General features: G+C 45.0%; 2 long non-coding RNA genes across 2 annotated transcripts; both read right to left on the bottom strand.

Annotated features, from left to right (window-relative positions):
- Positions 1-18046: 18046 nt before the first annotated feature.
- On the bottom strand, positions 18047-18943 carry LOC136545461 (uncharacterized). Its single transcript, XR_010781036.1, has 3 exons — positions 18693-18943; positions 18216-18609; positions 18047-18131 (listed from the first exon to the last, which is right to left on the bottom strand). It is a non-coding gene; the product is annotated as an uncharacterized lncRNA (long non-coding RNA).
- Positions 18944-19032: 89 nt separating this feature from the next.
- LOC136545462 (uncharacterized) lies at positions 19033-19479 on the bottom strand. Its single transcript, XR_010781037.1, has 3 exons — positions 19386-19479; positions 19203-19304; positions 19033-19094 (listed from the first exon to the last, which is right to left on the bottom strand). It is a non-coding gene; the product is annotated as an uncharacterized lncRNA (long non-coding RNA).
- Between the last annotated feature and the right edge of the window lie 237 nt (positions 19480-19716).

Here is a 19716-nt window from a genome sequence, read left to right on the forward strand (position 1 = left end):
CTCTCCTTGCATTGTGGGTCTAACATTAACACTTGTTTTTCAGAATCATATGCTAGCCACACATGCCAAGTTGTCCTCAACTTGCTTCTTCATCAATACTTGAGGACACTAATCCATCTTCATGCTCACGAACCTATTTCTCTAAAATACATACGTTAGTCACCAAAACAAGGTTGTCATTAACCACTGAAACCACTTACCTGAGGGGCTTAGAAGCTCACAATGGGTGCAACACTCGTCACTATTGATGGCTGTGTTTTCCAAAACACTACACTAAATAATCAATCATCTATAGTTTTTATTTGGGCTAAATATATAGTTATTTAAACATTTGGAACAACCATTTAAAGAAGATAAGCGGCTGAATAAAACAGAAATGGTGTACCACTATGTAGCATTTCAAAGGTGTATAAACAGGCTACATGACCAATTAGGCAAACAAGTATTGACGATTATCGACCATCACTATTGACCTTTTTTCATGTACTGGTTGATAGAAATGATTGTACTTGGCGAGCCCAATTTTTGGTGTTTGTAACCAAATAAAATGCATGATCTCCGCATGGTGAGCCGTTGAATTGTTTGGTTTTAGTTCAACTTGTTATGGCATTGTCGATTGAATCATCCATTGCAGTGTTGTGGTCTAAGGATTCGACAGTGATATGTGGATACATGGCACACACTTGTCCTGTACCCCTTGTTCCGTTCTCTTATTATATTGATTCGATGTATCCGAAGCATAAAAAACGTAAAGTAAACTTGTTGCTAAGCTATGTCAAACAGTCAAAGAAGTTAACTATAAGTTCCTGTCGATTTCAAAGACATCCTCTATCTGTGTGGTCAGTTTGGTAATATGATAAGCTATTGGCTGTTTATTCTGTGAAAGCTTAGTTGCAAAGGATGCAACTTTGTAAAACATGAAGGTGATAAGATAATATAGCTAGGAAACAGGTTAAATAAATTCCCAGGATAAAACCTGTGGCCACAAGAAGCTAACGTTGAACATTAATCGCAGCCAAAAGTTGCGCCATTCATCCCACCATGCATCTTTGTGCAGTAGAAATTCTGCTCTGCCGATACTAGTTTGACACAGCTTGCCAAGTCGGCATATACTTAATCCTAAAGTATTTTGAAGAAATTATTTATGTTTTAGTTTCACAGATGACAATCTAAAAAATAATATGTGTTTGGAAAAAACATATATGCACAAATTTGACGATCTAGCTAGCACGACACTTTTCTACGCTGTTACATGAAAATACCGTGATTATTCACTGATGTCCCAGAACTGAAGTTATGAACTATATATAGTTTTTAAGACAATGAGTCAAATGGAAGTCATTGACATTGGATTTCATACTCATACATATATAGCGACAAACAAAGACTCACCCAACAATGAACCTCTATATCATTGCAATATGCAAAAGATGAGTGCTGTGCCTTTTCTAACTACTGATGAACATAAGATGGTTTGACATTGATGGATGCTCCTAACTGGAAAGAAGTTTTGCAGGACTAGCTAGAGACAACAAAAAAAAGCTGACGTTTTTTTACACTCTAGCTCTAGTTTCAGTGCTCACTTTTTGATCATGAATGGATTGACCTGCAACTAGCACTCGTCTTCTTTCTCGTCTCTCTGTATTTTTTCTTGAAAAGCCATTGAGTTATGTGGAGTGACTGATAAGGGGAATGAAGCAGAACCATGAATCCTTCAATTCTTATTATCAGTCTTTTGTTTTCGCCTATGTGCCCTATATGATTGAACTGACTTTCGTAAAGGTACATTTCCAATAAGAAAAGATAAAATATACCTGCAATTTGACTACTTAATAATTATCAATAATTTGCTAATACACAATCAGATATTATGTGTACTAAAACACTATTGCTTCAACGATATACAATTTTACAGAGTTTACAAGTTGTCCAAGACATTAACTAGACCATGTGCCCATCTTACTGTTAAAAGTAACTGGTACTCCCCTTCTGTACATCTCGGAATAAGGAACTGATGAGGTCTCATTTCCTACCGAATTTTGAATGAGTGACCAAACAAATAAACAACTCTACAACACTGCTATTATTAACACGTCGCAATATAAATAATGATCAATTTTATATTTTGAATATTGCACCAATTTCCTATATTGTATCTTCTTCCTCGATGAGACAAAAGTATATAACTTTTAATATTTTAATGTGGTTAACAAAAATGGATTTTGATAATTTGGATAGTTATAGTAGGATGATGACTTGACATGTTAATTATGAAGATAGATAGATAGATATATATATATATAGAGAGAGATAGATAGATAGATAGAGAGAGAGAGAGAGAGAGAGTTTCGTTTGGATGAAACCCATTGTCCTGATAACCATGTCATGAAACTTCCCATTGAGACTGACCTTTTTTTTTTAGGCAAACCATATCAATTCTTCCACAGGTTGAAAGGAGTTTTAGCTGCTTTAGTTAACTTCCATACCTAATAAGTATATATCATTTCTTTTTTTATCACACGCATGATGTGCACCCACACCCATTGTGATCACTTTAAAGCCATATAAGCCTTCTTCCAAGTTGCCATTAAGAATCATATCTCAAAGGTTTAGAATGCCTGAAAGGGACGACTAAAAATTTAAGATCTGAACGATTGAATAATAATTATCTATCTATCTAGCTTTATGCATGTAGCATCAAATATCCAATCCTAAGAGCACAAGATAATGCTCTCTACCACACAGTTATATCTTACTTAGTAGCTACCTTTGTACGAACATAAATAGCTGATGCATATAAGTAAAGTTTCTAAAAGTAACGGCCCACATTTAGTTAGCAGCTTAATGTCAGATAGAAATTCTGCATTGTTTTGGTGTGCACCTGTGCTTGCTAAAATTTGCAAGAAATATGTAAATTAGTATAGGTAGTTATGTGGAACAAATATTGTTGAGATATACTGAAATATAAATTTGTGCCGAGAAGATCTTGGGCATTCCTTTGTACGTGGCCTATGGGAATGTGCATATATATGCATCAGTGGCATTGTATACCGATAGTAAGCATGAACCATAATAACAGGAGAATACCCCGCGCGTTGCTACGGGGATTCCAGATAATTTAAAAAGAAATTAGACTATTTATATCTATAGTTATATGAATGAAACCATCTTAAATTAATTTTGGCGAATTGTTTGACACATTGATGTGAACAACTAAATGCATGTTAGTGGATGAAGAGATAACTATCATAATTACATGTGCTAGTTGGCTATAATTGCAAGTTCTAGTGGATTGTTGATGTGGATAGCTTGCATGTTGAGAGAAAAATCTAGTGGGGTTTAGCTTTATAAGAATATAGGATAACAGTATCTACCCTTGGTCCCAAAATATAATTAATAACTTATGGCAATTTAAGAACAAATTAAGAAACAAGGGAAAAGTCCATCACACTCATTAAACAGCCAGGCCAGCTCTCTGATTGGCTTAACTTTGGTTTATTTGGGCCAGCTCCTAGCTAATTGATCCTCATTGAATAAACCATGGGGTTGGGCCTTGTGTATTGTTCTCAAAAGTCCTTATATTTTGTGATAAAATTTTAACTATATTTTGAGACAGATGTGAGAGGTACAAAACTTCAGATGACATGAATCCATAATTAATAATTACTTAAGGTATATATCGTCATAAAGTTCTTCCCGCATGCATGTGAACTGAAGGTAGTAGCACAGTATTTGATAACCTCGATCAGCTTTACATGGATTAGCGACATATATAGTCACGCGTGCACACGCACAAGAGCATGCCACCATTTTTATGCATGTACTACGCTATTGGTTGATAATCAGCAAAAAGTGGTCACGCGAAGGATAATGGCAGTTACACACAATTTTGCCTTATGTCACTTTATCTTAAGAAATACTGCCTTTTTTGTTTTATTTTAATGAAGCACCTGCAAACAAAATGAACCAAACTTAAGATTATGAATAATGAGATAGTTCATCACAAGCATTACATCACACCACCGGATGTATTCACACCACTAAATGTAATGTACTACCTAAGTGCGTAACCATCCAAACAAATGATTTCATGCTGTTCGTATTAATACAGCTAGTAGTTCAAGTTCCCAGTTTTGCTTTGTATTCTGTTAGCATGATCTTATAAAGATGATGAGAAGAAACAAGAGGAGATGCTCTAGCTAGAGACAAGAGGTGTTGGCATTGCTTTGGAGATAGATTTGGTTCAGTGGATGTGTGGGGACACCTCCTCTCTTCCCATCCCTTTCATGACCGCCTTTCCTCTTGTAGTTACCCTTCAACAAGTACAAGCACAATGATGCATGGATGCCTATTACCAACTTGGAAAAATATATGATTTGGCAAGTGCACGCTTGACTAACTAACTACCCTATATTTGCCTTTCAGTCTGGCAGCTAGAATGCTTGAACCCACATAGATGCCCATATAAAACTTGTATAAAATCATATCTGAAAAGGGAGTAGCTAATATAATGATCATCACTAATCCCAGCTTAGCTATGTCTATGATATAAACAAAACTAAAGGAAGGGACAAATGATAGTGTGCCACACCTTCAATAATAAATATTTAACGATGATAAGTAAAGAAATTCCTTGACCCCACCCTTGCATCGAGGGAAGGTTATGCTTGCATGGGACACTGTTCTCAGATTAGTGGGGTTCTATATGAAGTGAATGGATTGAAACCAAATTATGAGAAAAATACACAGATTCATCAGAACATTTACCACTGTTTACAGTGGATATCAATCAGTAGTTTGCTCTAGCTAAAAAGAATTACGTGGAAATCATGTAAATATGGGAATTTTTTTCTTCTCTTCAGTATCTTTTGTCCCTATTAACTGGATTATTATGCAACTGTAATACCCTAGGCTCGGCACAGGCCCACTCTACCGAGGGGTGGACCCCACCTACGTAGCAACCCGCTTGCGCTTTCGTCCTCGCTTCGCACAAAACAGTTAACCGAAGGTTACTACATATCCTTGGCTTGACTATTTAAGTCGGTCTGGCCGTTCTAGGATTGGGACTAAAGGCTGGTTGCACAAGGCTCGCGATGATACAGCAACTCATGTGAACAGTAACCAGACAAAAAGTTCTGCTGCACTACAGAACCTGATTTTGGCCCAACCCACCTCGGTGTTACAGTCCCCGGCTACAGCCTCGGACCACAACCCACACACGCAGTTACAGTGCCTCGCCCCAATCGGAATTCGGCCAATTTAGACAAGATGTTACAAAAATCACCCCCTTAGGAATGCCAGACTCGCTTACCCTATTTGGGACAAATGCTCAGGATCGACTCTCTTGACCCACGTCCATATTCCCAGCTCCTCCCAAGTGCCATGCTCTTGCAGAGCCATACGCAACATGTCCGAGCTCCCGAGCCATATGTCCGTGAAACCATGAGAGTTGGCTCTGGATACCATTTGTAACGTCTCAGCCCGGGAAGACGGCTAAGATCCACTCTAAATGTTGAATGGACCACACCTGTTAATTAACTCTTTTACGCTTTCATCCTCGCTTCGCGCAAAAGATTCGAACCAAAGTTTATTCCCTTCTAGGCTCAGGCTTTTAAGCTGGTTCGACACCTCCTCTGGCTCTGATATGGGACTAAAGCCCCGTAACTACAGTACCTTTTTGTTGCTACAGTACCAGCAACCCGAGCTGCAGTAGCTCAGCCATTCGGCCCAGCCCACCAGACCAGACAACTTGGCCCATTTAGTGGGGTCTCACAGTAACTAAAAACTAGCACATTGTAGAATATAAATTATGGAGCATAATTGTCGGTGTAGAAAGTGACCAACTAGTGAATATTTGTAGTTTTGCTGTACGTTGTGATCGGAGGTGGCCTAGCACTCAATGACACAGGATCTATACTGATTCAGGCAACGTGCCCTACGTCCAGTCAGGGTCAGTCGACGACTTTATTCCTGAGCCCAAGTGCTCGAAGTTTGCAGTGGGGTTACAAACAAGAGGGAGAAAGATGGGGTGTACAAGAGGTCCGGTCGGCTCCGACTGGGAGGGCCGAGAGTGACAGGAACTTCGCTATGAGTTAGGTGTTCGAGCGTGTGCTTGCGGTTGGAACTTGGTGGTTCTACGGTTGTGAGGTGTTGATCTAAGGAACTCTGGCCTCCTTCTATCGATCCCCTTGTTTGGAGGGAGCGCATCCCATTTTATAGATAAAGGGGATGGCTTTACAGGTGAGAGGGAGAGGGTACAGATGTCTCTAAGCCTTGTTGCCCACGCTGATAAAGATTGGATAATGGTAGGCGCCCCCAACACTGTTGATGTCGCTGTAGAATGTCAGATGTGCATGGGAGGTCGTGCTATCTTCTTCAGGAAGGATGGACATCGGTACCTGCAAATACTATTTGATGCCTAGTGGCATGTGAGGAGTTGCGCTATGTTCACCTGGTACGGCAAATCCTGATGCCCATACTGCAATCGATGTCCAGAGACACGCAGGGGGCTTACCGTATGAGAGTTTTAGCAGCCCCTACAATACTATAGGGGGAGATGTCGGTGCCTATAATACTATTTGTGTCAGGGTGGCTGCAGAGTACTGTTTCGTGTAGGGTAAGGTCCCTGGTATAGTGGTTTTGACTTGTGAGCCTTGCCTTGCCTTTCTCCGCACATCTTCTGGTGCCCACTGAAAGGGGTGCCCCCGGTCGGATGGCTCCAGTCGGCTCTGAGTGTGCCGGTCAGAGAAGAGCGGTGAACAGGGTTCCCACGAGCCCTGGTCGTGGGGTCGGAGTCACGGGGTCAGAGTAGGAAGTAGCGTTTTGGGCCAGGCCTTCCGATTGGAGAGATCGCTCGAAGGTGGCTGGTGCCCGAAGTGAGTGCTCCAGTCGGAGAGGTGGGCCAAAGAAGTTGACGAGCGAACGCTTGTTCTTTTGGGTAGACCTTCTGGTCGATGACCGGACTGCCCTTCCGGCCCGTTGTGTTTTAGACTCTTGGGCCGGGCCATGAACTACATGTTGTTTTCCTAGGCCGAGCCCGGGTGTGGAAGCCGGTCCCCAAGGGACCCTGGGTTTATGAACCCAACAGGAGCCCTCGACCCCGGGTGATTTGAGCCGAATCGTCCGGGGGATTTTTTGTTTTGCCGACGGGTGCACACGAGCGCACTCGCGGGTGTAGCCCCCGAGCCCCTGGGTAGTTCGGGCGGAACCGGCTGGGGGGTTTTCTACGTTGTCAGTGGGAGAGGCTTTGTGTCATGTCGGTGGGTGCGCGCGAGCGCACCCATGGGTGTGCGTGTTTTTATTTTTGAGACAGAATTTTGTTTTAACCACGGCATCGTTGTGCAGCCGAGGCGTTTTTAGGCGCATGGATGGGATCGAGATAGAACTTACTGATCCCAGCGTCGGTGTGCGCCAGGGATCAGGCGAGGAAGTTTAGTTCGGTAGTTAGAGAGCTCTCTGATCCTGGCATTGGTGTGCGCCGTGGTTTTGAAATGGTTAGTTCCGGAGATGGACGAGACAGAGCCCGTGCGGCCGAGGTAGTTACTTCAGTTAGTTTTTACGCGAGTTCAGAGTTGTGGTCCCTAGCCAGGGTTTCTTGGAGTGCAGTCAGTAGTGAAGTCGTTATGCGAGTTCGGAGTCGCGGTCCCAGGCCATAGCCGGATGTCATAGATCCTGTCGACGCGAGTTCGAGGTCACGGTCCTAGGGTTTTTGTTAGAAGTGAAGCTGTTACGCGAGTTCAGAGTCGCGGTCCCCTGATTTTTTTGTAGTGCAGCCAGAATTGAAGCTGTTATGCAAGTTCAGAGTCATGGTCTCAAGCCGTAGCCGGATGTCATAGATCCTGTCGGCGCGAGTTCGGAGTCGCGGTCCCAAGGTTTTTGGCATTTGAGCCCCCGAGCCTTGTCGTGCCTTCGTGGGGGTCGATGTGAGTTGTTTTGTGCTACCCCATCTAGTTCCTTACAACCGAAGGGGTTGAGTTTCGTTGCTTGTCCTAATCACTCAGGCTCGAAGACTAGCTTGGTGAGCTCACTAACGGGTGTGATCGAGCGGAATCCGGGTCCGTCGTTCGTGACAGGGTCGGCATAGCCCTCTTGTGGCATGCCACTACTCTACCTACAACCCAGCAGATGCCTAGGTTGTTCCAGAGACCGACCCAGGTGTCCTAATGGCCTCCCCTCAATGGAGATTTTGTGGGCTTAGTGAGAGGTTTAGGATCGAACGAGAAGGTTGAGATGACCCATTTTGCTAGACCGGGCAAAGGCCGCACGGTGCTCATCTACGGTTTTCTCCCCTGGCTCTGTTGTTTGCTCATGTCGAATGAGGCAACCGCCGCTTCGTGGCGCAACACAGAGCGTTCTAGTGCATTTCGCTGCACGTGCGATGCTTAGTACCCAAGCCCCCGGGCGGTTCATGCCCTAACCGTCCGGGGGGTTCAGGCGTATGAGATGAATGCGTGTATGGATGTATGAATGATTTGTAATGAAATAGAGGGGGTTTGATAGTACTTACCTTGATGATTGGAGTGATGGGGTTCAGAGGGCTTTAGTTGGAAATGTCTGACCGGGACCTTGATCCCCTGTTCTCCTACCGAACATCTATGGGTGCGATGCCCTTGAGGTATCTGTTTGTGCTTACCGAAGCCGAGGGAGCAGAACCGAGCAGGTCCTTGGTGGTCGTAGTGGTATTTGCAGTAGTAGAAAATGTAAAAGTTAAGTTTGTGGGTGAGTCCTCGTGTGAATAATTTTATGTATTTAATGAATATATCAGTACTGTCCTTGTGACAGAACCACGATATGCTTTCCCTATTTATATCATAGCATAACCTTTGTTCTTACCCTTTCTCTCTCGTACCTGCCCATTTGTCCCGTAGGGTGCGACCTTGGGAGTCCAGGGCGTGGCCCACGGGGCTCGACTGCTTGCGTCCATAGGGAAAAGGCGGGGTGCGTTCGGTTCGTAGTAAGAACAAAGTTACATAGGGTAATCAAGGACATGGAGTGTGTTTCCGTTCAGGGACAAAGTTGTTTGTTATGTGATGACAAAAGAAAAAAGAGGTAAAATACAATATTGTACCCTTATGGAGCCCCCGAGCGACCTAGGCCAAAAGTGTTTCGGGCAGGGGTGCTCTTTCGGGAGCATGTTCTAACTAAAAAATGGTTTAGACCATATTTAGGGGAAAAACAGCGTAGCCGTTCAATGTTCCAAGTGTTGGTGAGAGCATTGCCGTTGTTGTCTATCGATGCGGGACCCATAGGATACCCCGCAAGAGAGAGAGAAGATCTAGTCCAACTAGGATTCTTCCCATGTAATCTTAGTAGTATAACTATTAAGTAATCCTACTAGGAAGCCTCATTATAAACCGACTAGGACTCTGGCCTCCTAACTATATAAAGGAGGGCAGGGCTCCTAAGATAGGACGACCATTATACAACACAACTCTTGACAATCAATCCAACGCAAAGGCTAAGGCCGACTGGACGTAAGGTTATTACTCGATCTACGATCGAGGGCCTGAACCAGGATAAATCGACTGTGTCTTGCGTTAACCATCGAGTTCGGCACACGCCGAAGCCCGAACATACTGCCCCGGGTACCCCCGTGGCAGGCTATCGGTGGTAAAACATCGACAGCTGGCGCGCCAGGTAGGGGGATTTCGGCGACTTTGCATCCGAGAACTCGATGGACCTCGACAACATAATCTTCCCGACGGGATCAACTTTCATCTTCGGCTCGTGGACCTGCGAGGCAGACAACAACGGCAAGCTTCAGGGCCATCTCCTCAAAGATCCAGATCATCATAAAGAATTTCATATTTCACCAAATACAACGGATCAGCTCACTAGAAGATTCGCACAGCTCACAGTATCCGATTCAAATCAGATTTCATGGCCACTCGTATCCGATTCGAATTCAAACATCAAGGCGAAGTTTTATCCGAGTGCTTTCAAGAAACCGAGTTCTTTTTTGGCAAGATTCCAGAGCACATCCCAAAACAACTCGGATTACCCTCAGAGTTCTTCCAAGAAGTCGAGTTCTTTTCCATTTGGGCTCAACAACATGGCAAAATCCTATCAAGGACAGTTCAAAAGATCTTTCAATCCAAGATGCGGGATACCACTGACAGGAGCTCAGGAAGGCCTCGTGCTAACAATAACATCCCAAGACTGCATCATCCACTGGCCGGGTTCTGTTCCTGAGGACAGCAGTACCCAACTAGTCGGCACGACGACGACAGCAATTCTACCCTACCAAGAAGGAGACTCGATCTACGACACCGAGGCATCCGCTAAAGTTATTAGCAACTCCGACAGCATAAAAACTAACGCCAATAACAGAACGACTCATGCGCGAGAAGTGCTCATGGTTCGACGACCGCGGTCACCATTAAATCCCCTAGAAGCACCTGATGTCAGATCATCAGATGAATCAGAATCCAACATATCACCTTTTGCCCAAGGCTACGACGGAGAAACTGATAGTCAGAAACAAGCTAGAGAAAGAAAAAACAAGTTAAAGCAAGGGCGTCAACACCGTGCTAGGCAGCGCAGGGAAGCTTGGATCAGGTACGAGTCAGAATTGGCTGAGTACGACAAAAGAAAATCGCAACGAGAAGTCGAGGGGAGACGCACGGCGAATACACCTTACGATAAGATTCGAGAAGCATTAGAAGAACTCAGAAAAACTTCACATCCCAGTGAGAAGTATGAACAGCTCCAGGACTTGCTCCGACCGACGATCCCAAAAACGCATGAAGAGAGAGCTCGATCAAGACTACCCGCCAGATCAACAACCCACAGGCAAGAAGATCAAAATCAAAGGAAATCCGCTTTCGAAAGACTTGGGCCGGGTGGAAGCCATGACGAAGGAAGTAGGAAGGAACATAATCAAGGCCACCGATTTGAACCACCAAAGAAGACCAGGAGTAGGGTACCTACCCAGACAATCTCGCAAGATTATTCCCGTCAGAACGACAGTTGGCCGGAAGAAGGTGCCGAATCCGAATTCAAAGAAACCAAGACGCACGACAGATTCCCCTGTTTCGCGAACAGGCTTGCATTGGTACGATTACCTCACAAATTCAAACCGTCTAACCACTTAGTATGATGGCAAAACTGAACCAAGGCAATGGCTCAGAATATATTCACAATCAATTGAACTAGCCGGAGGAGATGACGATATCAAAACCCTGTTCTTTCCCATGGCACTGGAAGCCAATGGTTCGATAAACTGAACCCAGGATCTATCAGAAATTGGGAGGATTTGCAAAGAGCTTTTTGTGAGAATTTTGCAGGAATCATTACACATCCAATCACCCATGCAGAATTAAAAGGACTCAAGCAAAAAGGAGGTGAAAGTCTCAGAAATTACTATCGACGATTCGGCGAACTACGAGCTCAAGTGCATGACATAACCGAAAGAGAAGTAATTGAAGCTTTCTCTCACGGAATCATGGCTAGGTGGCAATTCCAAGACTTCTACAAAGAAAATCTAAGAAACAATGAAGAATTCAGACGAACAGTAGAAAAGATGATTACTGCAGAAGAAAAAACCCGAGAAAGGTTCCCGGACAGAAACAACCAGGACAACTCGGATAAGCAAAATCATCGAAATAGCAGACATCAAGAAAGAAAACCTAGACCAGACAATACTGTGGCAATGGCCGACAAATCAAAGAAGTTTACCAAACCCAGAAGATATGATGACATTGAAAACATACGTTGCCCATTGCACCCTAGTGGGAGGCACACCATTGGAAATTGCTATACTTTCAAAGATCGATACACAAGAAAAAATAGTAAGGCAGACACCAAAGAGGACAATCAGAAAAGAGAAGAAGACAACCACGAAGACAAAGGATTCCAAAAACCTAGGGGAACGGTAGCAGTGATTTTCTCAGGGGCTCCGGATTGCAGAAGCAAACATCAAGAAAAACTAGCACTGCGGACCATTATGACGGCAGAACCGGCTACACCCAGATACCTCAATTGGTCACAGTATCCTATCCAATTCACCAGGGAAGACCAATGGACTAGCGTGGGAAACGCAGGCCATTATCCATTGGTTCTGGATCCGACTATAGCTGGTATGACCGTCACCAAAGTACTAATCGATGGAGGAGCTGGGCTTAACATCATCTTTTCAGAAACTCTAAGGAAAATGGGACTACAACTCGCCGGGATGATTACACCAACAAGCACACCTTTTTACGGAATAGTACCCGGCAAAGCAGCCATGCCACTCGGACAAATTACTTTACCTGTTACCTTTGGAACTCCTTCAAACTACCGAACAGAGTTTATCAAATTCGAAGTCGCCGACTTCGATTCATCATATCATGCAATCCTAGGACGTCCAGCACTGGCCAAATTCATGGCAATACCACATTATCCGTACTTACTGCTTAAGATGCCAGGACCCCACGGTATCCTTTCTCTTCGAAGCGATCTAAAGCGCGCTTTTGACTGCGACGTTCAGGCGATCCAAATTGCAGCCAAAGCACAAGCTGACAATGGAAGAAAAGAAATAGCCACAATCGCGGCAAAAACAAGCCAAGAAGAATTAGAAATACCAGCTAAAAAACCCAGTATCATCGCACCACCAAAAGAAGCCGACGTCAAGCAAATCGACTTAGGCACGGGCGACACCTCCAAGACAGCAACTATCAGTGCTCACCTCTCAGAAAAATAGGAACTCGCGCTCACCAACTTTCTTCGGGACAACAAAGATATCTTCGCTTGGAAGCCAGCCGACATGCCAGGAGTCCCAAGAGAGTTGGCTGAGCACAGAATTGATGTTAACAAAAGCTCCAAACTGGTAAAACAACGGCTACGACGATTCTCACCCGACAAGAAGGCAGCAATTAAAAAGGAAATAACAAAACTGATGGCAGCCGGATTCATCAAGGAGATCCTACATCCAGACTGGCTAGCAAACCCAGTCCTTGTACAAAAGAAAAACACGGACGAGTGGCGTATGTGCGTCGATTACACAGATCTCAACAAACATTGCCCAAAAGATCCGTTCGGGCTACCACGCATTGACCAGATAGTTGACTCAACAGCAGGATCTGCATTATTATCTTTTCTCGATTGCTATTTAGGGTATCACCAGATCGCACTAAAAGAAGAAGACCAGAGCAAGACATCTTTCATCACCCCGTTTGGTGCCTACTGCTACAAGACCATGTCGTTTGGACTAAAAAACGCTGGCGCCACGTACCAAAGAGCTATCCAGACTTGCCTTGGGAATCAAATCGGTGAAAATGTGGAGGCATACGTGGACGATGTGGTGGTGAAAACAAAAAGCCCAGACACTCTAATTGAAGATTTAAAGCAAACTTTCGAAAACTTGAAGAAATGGAGATGGAAATTGAATCCAAATAAATGTGTATTTGGAGTTCCCTTAGGACAACTACTCGGATTTTTGGTCAGTCAGCGCGGGATTGAAGCCAGCACCAAGCAAATTCGAGCCATAACAGAAATGGGCCCACCTAGAAGTGTCAAAGATGTGCAGAAACTAACAGGATGCATGGCGGCCCTCAACCGTTTCATATCAAGACTCGGCGAAAAGGGGTTACCTTTCTTTAAACTACTAAAGAAGACAGACAAGTTCAAGTGGACAATAGAAGCCGACGAAGCTTTCAAAAAACTTAAAGAATACCTCACTTCATCGCCTATCCTGACACCTCCAAAGAAAGATGAAGATATGATACTATATATCGCGGCAACTCCCACCGTAATCAGCACAGCAATAGTCATAGAAAGAGAAGAACAAGGGCGCGCGTATAAAGTGCAACGTCCAGTATACTACATCAGCGAAGTACTGTCAGAATCCAAAATCCGGTACCCACATGTACAAAAACTACTCTACGCTTTACTCATTACCTCTCGGAAGCTTCGCCACTATTTCGAAAGCCACAAGATTACCGTAGCGACAGATTTTCCACTCGGAGACATCCTACACAATAAAGACGCCACAGGGCGCATATCCAAATGGGCAGTTGAAATTGGAGCTCTGGACATCAATTTCACCCCACGGAAAGCAATCAAATCTCAAGCCCTCGCCGATTTCGTGGCCGAATGGACAGAGATTCAACAGCCCTTATCAGATACAATCCTCGACCATTGGAAGATGTACTTTGATGGATCACTCAAACTAGGCGGGGCCGGTGCAGGCGTTCTCCTCATTTCTCCAGAAGGAAAACAACTCAAGTATGTCCTTCAGATATTATGGCAAGCTACAAATAACGAAGCAGAATATGAAGCCCTCATCCACGGGCTATGAGTCGCGATTACCCTCGGAATAAAAAGATTACTCGTATACGGTGACTCAGCAGTGGTCATCAACCAAGTCAACAAAGATTGGGACTGCACCAAAGAAAACATGGGTGCTTATTGTGCTGAAATACGAAAACTTGAAAAACACTTCCAAGGATTAGAAATTTTACACGTTCTACGCGATTCCAACATTGCAGCAGATGTCCTTGCCAAGCTCGGATCAGACAGAGCAAAGGTTCCACCCGGCGTATTCATAGAAGAGCTATCAGTTCCCTCTATCAAACAACCCGGTGAAACAACACATGAAATTCAGGCTAAAGGCGTTCAGATATTGATAATCAACACTTCATGGACTCAAGTTTTCATCGACTATATCAAAGAAAACAAATTACCACCAGATAAGGCAGAAGCCACCCAAGTTGTTCGCAGAAGCAAAAACTACGTTCTAGTAGGAGATAAACTTTACAGAAGAGCAGCATCATCAGGAGTACTCCTAAAATGTGTCTCATTTCAAGAAGGCAAAGAGATCCTAGACGAAATACACTCAGGTTGCTGTGGAAATCATGCCGCTTCAAGGACACTGGTTGGCAAAGCATTTCGCACCGGATTCTACTAGCCAACCGCTTTGAAAGACGCAGAAGAGCTTGTCAGAAAAAGCAAAGGTTGCCAAATGTTTGCAAGACAAGCCCATGTACCAGCTCACAATCTTATCTGCATCCCACCCGCTTGGCCTTTTTCCTGCTGGGGGCTAGATCAAGTAGGACCTCTGAAAAAAGCAAAAGGCGGCTTCGAGTACATCTTTGTGGCAATCGACAAGTTTACCAAGTGGATTGAATACAAACCACTCGCGAAATACAGCGCAACCAAAGCAGTCGAGTTCATCCAAGACATTATGCACCGCTTCGGCATGCCAAATCGAATCATCACAGATCTAGGCTCACCCTTCACAGCTACAGAATTCAAAAGCTGGGCACAAGACTGTGGTTTCAGTATAGACTATGCGTCTGTTGCACATCCAGAAGCCAACGGACAAGTAGAAAGAGCTAATGGACTCATACTAGCCGGATTAAAACTAAGGTTATACGAAGAACTAATGGACTATGGGTCCAAATGGATTGAAGAACTACCGAAAGTAGTGTGGGGGCTACGAACTCAAATAAGCAGAGCAACAGGCCACTCACCTTTCTTCCTAGTTTATGGGTCAGAAGCCGTACTACCCACCGACTTGATCTGGACATCCCCAAAAATAGAACAATATGATGAAGGAGAAGCAGAACACACAAGAAGATTAGAACTCGACAGCTCAGAAGAAGTCAGAATAAACGCTACCCTCCAATCAGCTAGATACCTACAAGGTTTAAGACGGCACTACAACAAGAGTACCCAACCTCGATCACTACAAGTTGGAGACTTAGTGCTAAGAAGGATACAAAAGACTGATGGACGACATAAGCTACTCAGTCCTTGGGAAGGCCCGTTCATTGTCACAAAAGTCACCGGACCCGGCACATACAAGTTAATGACCGAAGATGGAAAAGAAGTCAGCAATACATGGCACATCAGCCAGCTAAGAAGATTCCATGCGTAAAAACAACTCAGGAAAAAACAGACATGCAAGCCACAAGGGACCTACGTTCACAATCAACGAAAGACAATACTCTTCAAAAACATATGTATTAGTTTATACTCATGATCAATAAAGATGATATTCATCCACAGCATGTCTTGTCATGACTTCCAACAAGTTGTTTTCACGAAACAAAAAAGCAAAATGGCTGAAAACATGCCTGAGCATCCCGGCCGAGAGCAAAATAGCTGAAAAGACGCTTGAGCCCGCCGATGAGGGTAGCTAAAAGCTAACATCCGAAACAAAAAAGCAAAATGGCTGAAAACATGCCTGAGCATCCCGGCCGAGAGGAAAATAGCTGAAAAGACGCTTGAGCTCGCCGATGAGGGTAGCTAAAAGCTAACACCCAAAACAAAAAAGCAAAATGGCTGAAAACATGCCTGAGCATCCCGGCCGAGAGCAAAATAGCTGAAAAGACGCTTGAGCCCGCCGATGAGGGTAGCTAAAAGCTAACACCCGAAACAAAAAAGCAAAATGGCTGAAAACATGCCTGAGCATCCCGGTCGAGAGCAAAATAGCTGAAAAGACGCTTGAGCCCGCCGATGAGGGTAGCTAAAAGCTAACACCCGAAACAAAAAAGCAAAATGGCTGAAAACATGCCTGAGCATCCCGGCCGAGAGCAAAATAGCTGAAAAGACGCTTGAGCCCGCCGATGAGGGTAGCTAAAAGCTAACACCCGAAACAAAAAAAGCAAAATGGCTGAAAACATGCCTGAGCATCCCGGCCGAGAGCAAAATAGCTGAAAAGACGCTTGAGCTCGCCGATGAGGGTAGCTAAAAGCTAACACCCGAAACAAAAAAGCAAAATGGCTGAAAACATGCCTGAGCATCCCGGCCGAAAGCAAAATAGCTGAAAAGAAGCTTGAGCTCGCCGATGAGGGTAGCTAAAAGCTAAACACCCGAAACAAAAAGCAAATTGGCCAAGTCGACCGAAGTCTAACTTCAAAAGACCCTCCAGCACTTCGTTCCGAAAAGCAAGAGGCTCGGGGGCTACAACCGGATGGATGTACTTTTTCTTCAAAAAAGCACAAGCACCACTCAAGAAAGCACTCGAATGCCGAAGTTTATCGAAGCTACATTCTATGCCGAGTCGTTTTACATAGTGCGGGCGAAAGGTTGCTAACGCAAAGATCTACATCTAACAAAGTCATAACACGGACAAAGCACTCGACGAATCACAAAGGAAGAATAAAAGAAAAGTATTCGACAAATCGAGGGGCCTCGTAAGAATGACACACAGAGTTGTTTTGCGGAGCAGAGACGGGAACAGAACAAGGTACTCAACAAGTCAAATAACTTCAACCGCACCCAAGCAAAGAGTACATCAACAAGAATAAAGAATCTTCATTTAAAAAGGAGTGTAATATTACAAGGAGATGCTCAATCGAGTCAGGCGTTGTCATCAGAAGGGGAAATGTCAATATTTAGACATCTACAATCCTACTGGCTAGATCTTCGACCTCAGGCTCCATCTTTTCAACGGCGTCAAGATATTCTTGGCTTTCAGCTTCTTCCGCTATCTCGAAGAGAGGCACCTCCGGAGCAAGGACCCGGACCTGGGCCAGCACATTTTTGGTACATACTTGGGCACACCTCTTCGCGAACTCTTGGAAACGAGTCGGAATTCGGGGAATGAACTGCGCCCAAGATTGCCCGTCATCCGCCGAAGTCCGGAGGACGTCGGCTATCGAACGAAAAGATTTCCACAAGGCATTCCAATTCTCGGTAGCCGTCGCCAGCTTCCCAGACAGGCCTTCAATGGTTTTTTGGGCCTGCACAAGATCTCTGTCAGCTCCACGCCTAATCAGCCTAGCAAGGGCGAGTTCTTCCTCAGCGTGAGTATTTACCTCCTCAGCTCTATTATGACTAGAACGGACAAGGGCTTTCATTTCATCAATACTCTCCGAGAGCTTTTGTTTCTCAACTCGGAGAGCTAGAACAGAACACCAAAGAACAAGTCAGCGGAAAAAGAAGTCAAAGTACAAGAAGAAACAGGCAGAACCCACGGCACCTTTGCTTTCATTCTTCGCAGACTCCACCGCAGCCTCTCTCTGTTTCTCTGTTTCCACTACCCGGGCGCGAAGGGCTTTCTCCTCCTTTTGGTGCAATTGACGCTCCGTCTCCAACTCGGCCCGAAGAAGGTCAAGATCGGCTTTCAGAGCGTCCACCTCCGAAGACAACTTCCTCTCATTTTCAGATGAGAAAAAGAAGCCAGAATGATCACGAGAAAAAGACTGAGCAGGAAGAGGCAAAGAGAAACAGGGCGTAAGGATAGAAGAAAAACAAGCATGCAAAAGAAAAGTGGCAGTAAAATTTACCTGGAGCTTTTCACCAAAAGAAGTCGCGAGGGTCGACAAGCTCCCCCAGGCTGCGGTCAGCTCCGATAACCGATGAGTGGCATCGAACTGTTGCACCACGTCATCGGACAGGGAAGGGCCGCCGGAGGCAAAAGAAGGGGAAAGAGAAGCCGGCTGGGGCGAAGCAGGAGCGACCAGAGCAACCTCCAGGGAAGCCGGAGCCAAATCCCCAGAAGAACCCGGCACGACGACCACAGTTACCTCCGGAGCAACCAAGCCCGCAACTCCGCCAGGTAGCTCTGAAGCCCCCGCCGCGACTTCATCAACAGAATGTTGTGAGTCTCGAGGCTCAGAACTCGTTGGCGCGGCGGGAAGCAGAGAAGAAGTCGATGGAGAAATTAGAGAAGACGAAGCACTGAAAAGTGATAAAAGGAAGCACCAATAAGAGCTAGAGGAAGAAAGATAAAAGCCAAAAAGATGAAGCAAGAATCTACTCACCCGACTACTTTTTTCTTTGCGAAGCCAAGAGAAGGCCTCGCAGGGGGAACCACGACGGCGAAGACGTCCCTGTCACCCAGCGACGGGAGCGGGACAGCCGACAACGGAGCCACGGAAGAAGCCGGAGCTGGAGCCGTGGAAGAACTCCGCACCAGAGGAGCAGTACAGCTCGGGGCAGAGGAAACCAAAGAACTCGACCCCGGAGCTTCGGAAGAAGTCGGCACGAGAGCATCGGAAGAACTCACACCCGACCTCCGATTACTTCAAAAAAGTTCAAGACTAAGATAAAAAACAAAGAGGAAAAATTCAATGCGACAAGAATATGAAAAACAACTCACCGCCGCATGATAAGGGGAACTTCATCATCCTCTTCTTCCTCAGCCAGCGAAACCAGAGCACCCGCTGAAAAAGAGATGAAAAGTACTCGGGTCAAGAGAAAAACATGAAAATAAAAGAACAAAGAGTACTAAATGTGCTCACCTAAGAGCATGCTAGCAACAACTGGAGTACCTGAAGGAGTACTTGGTTTGCGAGGCTTCTTGGAGACAGGCAAGCCAGATGAAGACCCGTCCATTCGCCCCCTCTTCGGGACGCTGCGAGGACCGCGAGGGACTAGACGAGGAACATACTCTTCATATACATCATCAAATCTGAAAGATACCCCAGGAAGGGCTGTAAAAGTTTGAGACTTACTAATTACAGAAGTACCGGCTAGATGATCCCCAGCCTCCGCCACAGCAGGGAGAACATCAAGGCGGATCGGATCAACAAAGTTCCGCCCAAGCACCTACGAAAAAAGACAAAACACCAAGACAAGGAAAAACTAAGCAAGAACGGACACAGAAAGAGTACATAAAGAACTCAAGTAAAAAGAAAAAGGAGGATAGACAACTCACAGCTGGGGGCGGGTTGTTGGCCGAGTACTCAGGGACGGCAGGAGGAATGACGCTCACTCCTTTCAGCATTTTCTGGAGACGCTCGAGTACCTCCTCACCGGTCAGCTCAAGAGCTGGGACCATGCGCG

This window comes from Miscanthus floridulus, chromosome 3, assembly GCF_019320115.1.
Source record: "Miscanthus floridulus cultivar M001 chromosome 3, ASM1932011v1, whole genome shotgun sequence".
Lineage (NCBI taxonomy): Eukaryota > Viridiplantae > Streptophyta > Magnoliopsida > Poales > Poaceae > Miscanthus > Miscanthus floridulus.